This window comes from Canis lupus, chromosome 29 (assembly GCF_011100685.1).
Source record: "Canis lupus familiaris isolate Mischka breed German Shepherd chromosome 29, alternate assembly UU_Cfam_GSD_1.0, whole genome shotgun sequence".
Taxonomy (NCBI): Eukaryota; Metazoa; Chordata; class Mammalia; order Carnivora; family Canidae; genus Canis; species Canis lupus.
The window spans coordinates 39,456,423-39,463,886 of record NC_049250.1 but is presented as its reverse complement, the minus strand read 5'-3'; the positions used below and the strand labels follow the sequence as shown (position 1 = coordinate 39,463,886).

The 7,464-nt window shown below is 52.7% G+C and overlaps 1 long non-coding RNA gene across 2 annotated transcripts; it reads right to left on the bottom strand.

Annotated features, from left to right (window-relative positions):
* Positions 1–491: 491 nt before the first annotated feature.
* On the bottom strand, positions 492–5,957 carry LOC119866743. 2 transcript variants are annotated; one of them, XR_005381237.1, is made up of 3 exons: positions 4,451–5,957; positions 1,470–2,467; positions 492–1,225 (listed from the first exon to the last, which is right to left on the bottom strand). It is a non-coding gene; the product is annotated as an uncharacterized LOC119866743 (long non-coding RNA). The 2 variants fall into 2 exon arrangements; XR_005381238.1 differs by lacking the exon at positions 4,451–5,957 and adding an exon at positions 2,653–2,953.
* Between the last annotated feature and the right edge of the window lie 1,507 nt (positions 5,958–7,464).

Genomic DNA, 7,464 nt, shown 5'->3' with positions numbered 1-7,464 from the left:
CACAGACCACTTTTGTAATTAGGAACAAATCAGTGAGAGATGTTTAGAGTTTATGAAAACACTATAAGGAATGTTTCCAAAGAACACAAGGAGTAAGTTCCCCGAATAGAAATGATGCAGGACTTATGCTTCGACCTCTACGGAATCGAAAATGAAAAGTAGCAGCGTATGTATAAGTGGCTCCACCCAGGAGGAATGCGAGCTCCAGCACGTTGTATTCATTTCTCAAATTACTCAACCCCAGTTTGAGTCCCCGTTGTCCGGGTTGCTGGAAAGTCACGGCCTTTGTGCTGCCGCCACGCGGCCCCTGCAGGCATCGGGGGAGTTCGCTGCAGGCGGTTCGAGATAGGACATTGGCAGCCACCTATTCTCAAGCAGAGAAGAAGCCTACGTTCTTCTTCTTCTTCTTCTTCTTCTTCTTCTTCTTCTTCTTCTTCTTTTTAAAGATTTTGTCTATTTATTCATGAGAGACACACAGAGAGAGAGGGAGGCAGAGACACAGGCAGAGGGAGAAGCAGGTTCCCTACAGGGAGCCTGATGCGGGGCTCGATCCCAGGACCCCGGGGTCACGACCTGGGCCTAGGGCAGACGCTCCACCACTGAGCCCCCACAGGAGGCCCAACTCCTAGGTTATGGAAGCCGGCTGCTGCCTCATCAATCAGAGTTGTTTCGTGCTTCACAAAGCACTTTAGCCAGCTTGGATTGTCCTCTCTCTGCCCCGCACTGCTGGTCCCTGTGTCCCAAGGTCATGTCACAACAGTCATGCCCTTCAAAGGTGAGCAGCACCGTGAGCAATCCCACATGGACAGCAGGGAGTCCAAAAGGGCAGGGCTTGTAGGATTTTCCAAATCAGATCGTCCCCGGGGGCAAGCGTCCGGTGTCTCCCCGCTTTTCTTCCCTGGCTCCCAGGTATCAAGCCTGCAGACCCCAGAGGTCACTGGGGGGCTCACAAGAACGCCGATGTTCATAGCAAGGCTGAACCCATTGAGGCACCATGAGTTTCCGCGGCTCGGGGGACCCAGAGCAGTGCTGGGTTCCACGGAGGAGGAGGAGGCTATTATCTCCTCTCTGACTCCTGCCACGTCAGACTCGTGCCCTGAAATAGTGGAGAGCCCCCAGAGCCCCCAGCGTTCCTCTCAATGTCTTCACCTCCTGGCACAACTCCTTGCCGTGAGCCCACCAAGGGCCTCAAGAAATATAGTTAGGTTTCCGAGCTGAAAACCCTCTGTAAGGAGACAAAAAAAAAAAAAAAAAATGAAACAAAACAAAAGCAAACAAAGCCAAACCAAATAACCAACCCCTACATATCCGTCACCTTTAACCCCGATTCCTCATTCAACCACCGTTGCACAACTGGAGCCGCAGGTGTGCGAGTGAGCGCACGAAGAGCCTCTGGGCCCTGGGGATGGAGATGTTTGTTCACAGCCTCTGAGTCCCAGGTTAGCAAGTCAGAAATGCCCCACACTCACCAAAAAGTCCATAAAACGATTCTTGGCTCATAAAACGCACTCAGGAAATGATCCCCCAAGAGCGTCAACGGTTGCTGAGTCAGGCCTCCCTCACGCGGGAGCTCAGAGCTTGGTGCTTACAGGGCGCAGCCACTGGCTTCTCTCCTTGCTTTTCCTCCCTTTGCCAGGTCTTCTTCCTGCGCCCTTCCCCATCCAGCTCTCCTTGGCTTTCTCTTTGTCTTTACTCTTTTTTTTTTGTCTTGACTCTACTAAATTCTGTTATTAATGATGATGGTTTGAATTGATTCTCTTGAGTTTTGCGGATAGAAAATGACATAATCTGAAAATCAGGCTACATTTACCTCTTTTCTGATAACACTTCCTTTCCTCGAATGCCATTTTGACACGTGTTAATCTCTCTTTTTTTTAATTTTTGTACAATACTTATCAGTAAATTCTTTTTTTTTAAAGATTTTATTTATTTATTCATGAGAGACACAGAGAGAGAGAGGCAATGTTAATCTCTTTTTTAACGTGTACTAGAATTTCGGTAAGCCATACTGTGCTCAAGACCTAACGCTGGAAAGTTCCCTAAATGTCCATTAATCAAGAACAGATAAAAATAAATGGTGGGGAATTCACACAATGGAATATTATGTGGTCGTGAAAAAGAACGACCTACTGCTGCGTGCAACGATGCGCGTGGATCTCATAAATACAATGTCGAATAGAAACCGCTGGACAGGAATCATACCTACTCTAGGGCCCCATTTATATCAAGTATAAATGCAGGTGCATCTAATCTCTGCTGAGAGAAGTGAGGATGATGACTGAACAGGGACGTGAGGGGGACCTCCGGTGTGAGGGTATCTTCTGTTTCTTGATCTGGGTGCTGTTCCGTGGATAGGTTCCGTGTGTTAGAACCTGACTGCGTCACAGGGAGGCGTGCTGAGGACGGCGACAGAGGCCGGGGCCAACTCCATCCAAAGGTGAACACACCGCTCAGGTCCAACCAGTTGCTGCAACTCAGAAAGAGAACATCAAGAAGCCAGAAGTCGAGATTTCTTTTTTTTTTTTTTACATGAAATCTTCCTTTTAAATATTTCTTTTTAAAACTTCAAACCAAACACAAACAAAAAACTAGTGTATCAGCCAAACACATCCTGTGTGAGGGCCAGACTTAGCTTATGGATCCCAAACTCACAGGCTCTGTTCACAATTCGGCAGGGCCAGGCGGACTCCAGCTGATTACAAGCTGACCACCTTCTTGGGGGGTGGGGGGTCTTTCTTCCCTGAAGGAGATGCTCTTCAGCTATGGCACATAAGGGTCACTTCGCAAAATTGTTACCTTCACTGATGCCCCCCCCCCCACCACACACACACACACACAAAACCTGGGAGGAAGGGGTAAAAGGAAAGGTTTGGGTCCCCTAAAGCCCACCGGCACCCCTTAATGTTTTATAATGTCCTTGCTCAGAAACTGCTCCTTTTTTTTTTCTAAGGGTTTTATTTATTTATTCATGAGAGAGAGAAAGAGAGAGAGAGAGAGAGGCAGAAGCAGGCTCCGTGCAGGGAGCCCGACACGGGACTCGATCCCAGGTCTTCAGGATCACGCCCTGGGCTGAAGGCAGGCACTAAACCACTGAGTCACCCAGGGATCCCCAGAAACTGCTCCTTATTAGTAGGTTGGTTTCTGGAAGAAGCAGGACAGGAAAAAAAATGAGGCAGCATTTGAACTGGAACAGAATCTGCCACAACGGGGCAGTATAACTACATCCTGCCCGCAGTCCCTAACCACCGGGGCTTTAAAGTCCCAGCCCCTGATCCCCGGAGAGGAGCCTTATGCAATGCGGGCGGAGGTCGTAGAGGGCCGAGAATACATTTGGGACACGATGCTCTTCCTGAGTCAGGACAAAAATTGGACTTGAAAATTGCCAGGTCCATGTTTTGAGGAAAGATGGAAAGTCCAACAACAGAGGAAGATGTATTATCGAGGATCTTCTGGGTGTTTTTTCCCTTGGGGATTTCAAAACGGATGGTTTTCCGTTACGAGTTAGACAGGGAAACTTCTTGCCACTGACTCTGCTGTGCTTTAGAAACAATCTAAGGGAAGTCTGCTGTTCTTAGCAATAAACATCCCATTTCTTTTCTCCATTCAATGGAGGGGAGAAGTGAATAAACAGACTCACACCTATAAAAAGGTCATTTCCGAAAGTGTGCTGTTGGGTGAATGTTTTGGCGGTTACAGTGCATTTTTTGCACAGAAACGAAGTGATACCCGAGGACTATGTTTTCATAAACAGGTCAAAAGAACCTAACGGTTCTTAACGGAACTAAAATATTATTTTTGCAATTAGGATGAGTAGAAAATGGCACTATCCTAAGAAAGGATCGTGGAGAAAACAGCCAACAAACTGAATAATTCAGCAGTCATTTACCAAATATTTGCTTTGTGCAGGACGCAGCCAATCTGAATTGGTTTAGAAGGAGGGCACTGGCAGGTTTAGTGGGGAGACGGGAACAGAAGCCCGAGGAAAATGGGCAAAAGGGAAAAGGAAGTGAGAAAGTAGAGCCAAGTGAGCTTTTTCTTTCCAGGACTTCCGTGGGGAGAGGAGAATGTTGTCATGATGACCAAGTGGGAAAGGATTCAGGATCACGTGGGGAAGGATTCAGGACCAAGAGGGAAAGAATTTGGGACCAAAAGGGAAAGGATTCAGGACCAAGTGGAAAAAGATTCAGGAACAAGTGGGAGAGGATTCGGGGCCAAGTGGGAAAGAATTCGGGACCAAGTGGGAGAGGATTCGGGACCAAGTGGGAAAGGATTCGGGACCAAGAGAGAAAGGATTTGGGACCAAAAGGGAAAGGATTCAGGACCAAGTGGGAGAGGATTTGGGGCCAAGAGGGAAAGGATTCGGGACCAAGTGGGAGAGGATTCAGGACCGAGCCCAGACAGCAGGAGAGGCAAAACGACAAGTTAAAGGAGGTGGAATCAATGGACGTACCTGTGTCCTTGTGCAAACGCTGCTGCTGCTCGCCGCTCTTCCATCTCTGGCCTGTCCTAGTCAGAGCCCCTAGATTTCCACCAGGAGGGGGTTGCACTTAGCTAGAAGGCTGGACTCTCCAGCCTCCCTGGCAGCAAGGTGTGGCCGAGGACTCAGGTCTGGCCCATGAGACAGACGTGGGAATTCAAGGTGGGACGTGTAATGGATCATTAGTGACGGAGGCCAGCAAGATGGCAGAGCCGGTCCAGCAGGGAAAAAAGAAATCCTGAAATAAGAATGCTAAGTTGGACAGAAAGAGGCAAATGTTCTTCAGAGTCCTCAAACCATCTCTCCCGAGAGAAATCCACCTGCCCCTTCCCCATTTTTAACAAATTAATGTCTGGAATGTGTGTGCAGTGGCTGGAGCCGCAGCAGCCACGGGGAGGAAGCCATGAACTGCGCTGGCAGGACAGAGAGGGAAAGGGGGCCTGGGCGCCTTGGCTTCATCGAATTCCCCGGTCTGATCCCTCTTTGGGCTTCATGCCGTGGGACTGTCACCTCGCATAGCAGCGCCTTGCGCAGTACACATGCCTTACACGGACGTACTACTCCATGCGCTCAGGCCTACATGGCACCCCGCAGGGCTGTGTTCCTACAGCCACAGCTGACGTCACGGGTGATCTGAGAAATCTGCTAGAACCCTTCTGAGCAGCTGGGACTCTTGCCCATGTGCCCACGTAAGGATCTAATCTCCACTTTGAGATGTGATTTCACTCAAGGGAGGCTGAAGGGGGAGCTGATGAAGGCCAGTGGAGGGACAAGCTTGAAAACCGGGGAGACGGAGGGAGAAGAGGCACGGACCCCTTTGCCGTCTGGGAAGTGGGAAAGCGAGCAAGCCCTGCTAGGGAATGGGTCTGGGAGGCGAGCGAGGCCTTTGCAAGATGACAAACAAAGGCATACGCTTAAACTCCACGCGTGATTTGGCCTCGGCTTGGCATCCTCTTCCTCTCCCTGTGTTTCCAGTCCCGGGGGTGGGGGGGACGTGGAGGGCGAGTGGGAGAAAGATCGAGTAGTTATGTGTTAAGCCTCTACTCAGAGTAAATACAGTCCGATCCGTAAGTAAGGTGACATTTTAGCAAGCTGTGCCGTCTGACCACATGTGGCTAAGAGCTGAAGTTTCCATCACGTATTTTACGCTTATTTTAGGTTAAATTCTGTCCCGGGGCAGAGTGTATACTTCATAAAGGCTGACGGATTGGCCAGAAACAAGGACTCCTGTAACTTTCTGAACCCTGCAGAAGCCACTGCTTAGAAGAAAAGCCCGTCGAGGCAAGAGCCCCTTCCTAGCGAAGGAGGCCTGCACCAGCACCGGCCTGGCCGCGGGTCTTGGGGGGCACCTTCCTCGCTCTCCCACCTCCTTCACGGCGGTGACAACGGGGGGTGCCCCGAACCAGAGGACTGAGCGCCATCCTTGGCCTCTCCCATGACCCATACTGTTAGCCAGTACCATGTCCTCCAGGGTGTGCGCTTGGCCTGAGGGCGCGGCCAGTGTCCCAAGGCCGCCCGGACGCCGGGAGTCCCCCTCCAGGTCCCCCTGGGGTTGGCTGGCGACCCCACAAGAAAGGAGGCCAGAGGCAGGAGCGGGGGCGGTGGCCTCCAGCACTGCGGCCTCTGCTCCTGAGCGGGGAGCTCAGCTTCTCCGTCCAGGTGGGGGCCCCCGGGGAGGGACGGCGGCCGGGCCTGGGGCCTCTGTGTGGCCCGGACGACCTTGGGCCCAGTGGGACCCCTGCGTCCTCAGGCCCCAGGTAGGGGGATCCCGCCACCGCCCGCCCCCCTCTCCCCGGGGGGTCTCCGTAGGGCTGCCCGCCCCCCTCCCTCCGGGGTGGGGAGGCCGAGTGTCCCCCCCTGGGGCACAGGCTGCCGGGGCACCCCCTCTGGGGCTGAAACATCATTAGACAGAGCCAGTCGCTCGGACTGGCGGGTATTTCCTCGCCCGTCCAGAGGGAAGGTGTGCCAGCTTCCTGGGCGTCTACAAGGCGCGGCAGGACTCTACTGCAACTAAGGACTTGGGGGCCACCCGGTGGCTCAGCGGTTAGCGCCGCCTTGGGCCCAGGGTGACCCCAGGGGTCCCGGGATCGAGTCCCACGTCCGGGCTCCCCGCAGGGCGCCTGCTCCTCCTTGGCCTGGGTCTTGGCCTGTCTCTCTGGGTCGAATGAACGAATGAATGAATGAATGAATGAATAAATAAATAAATAAATAAATAAATAAATCTTAAAAAAAAGAAAGTCCCAAACCCCGTCAGCTGTGGCCCGAAGCCGCTGCCGGGCCGAGGGCGCGGACAGGCCGCGGGATGGACGGGCTCCCAGGCCCGTGCGGAGCCCCGGGGACAGCGGCAGCGCCGGGAGGGAGGCGCCAGGGACCTGGGCCGGGGAGGGGTGGCGGGTGAAAGCTGTGAGAACCCGGTTTTCCGAGTGTCCAGTGTACACTGCGGACTCCGGGGAAACAGAGGCAGGTGGCCCGGAGGCCCGGCGGGGCAGCTGTGTGCTGGTCCAGTCACAGAGCGCCTGCTGGCCGCCCTCTTCCTAGGGGACCCGCACGGGTTAGAGACACGACCTTTATGAAGGTGGGATTCACATCCCCTACAACTCAGCCACCAGGTGACAACTCTGTGTTTTAGTACATTCAGAGTTGTGTGACCATCAGTCCTAGAACATTTTCTTCACCCACGCTACCCCCCACCCCCAAAACCGCACACCCATGGCAGTTGCACCTGTCACACCCCAACCAAGACAGTCTATCTAGAGATTTCCCTCGTCTGGACACTTCACAGAAACAGAACCACACAGCACGTGGCCCCTTGTCCCTGGCTTCTTTCACTCCGCATGACTGTTTTCACGTTTCTTCCATGTTCTATCCGTATCAACACTTCGTTCTTTTTTATCGTCAAGTGAGCTGCTGCGGCGTGGATGCGCCACGTCTGATTTCCCCACTCACCAGTTCACAGACACGTGTGTCATTTCCACTTTTTGGCTGTT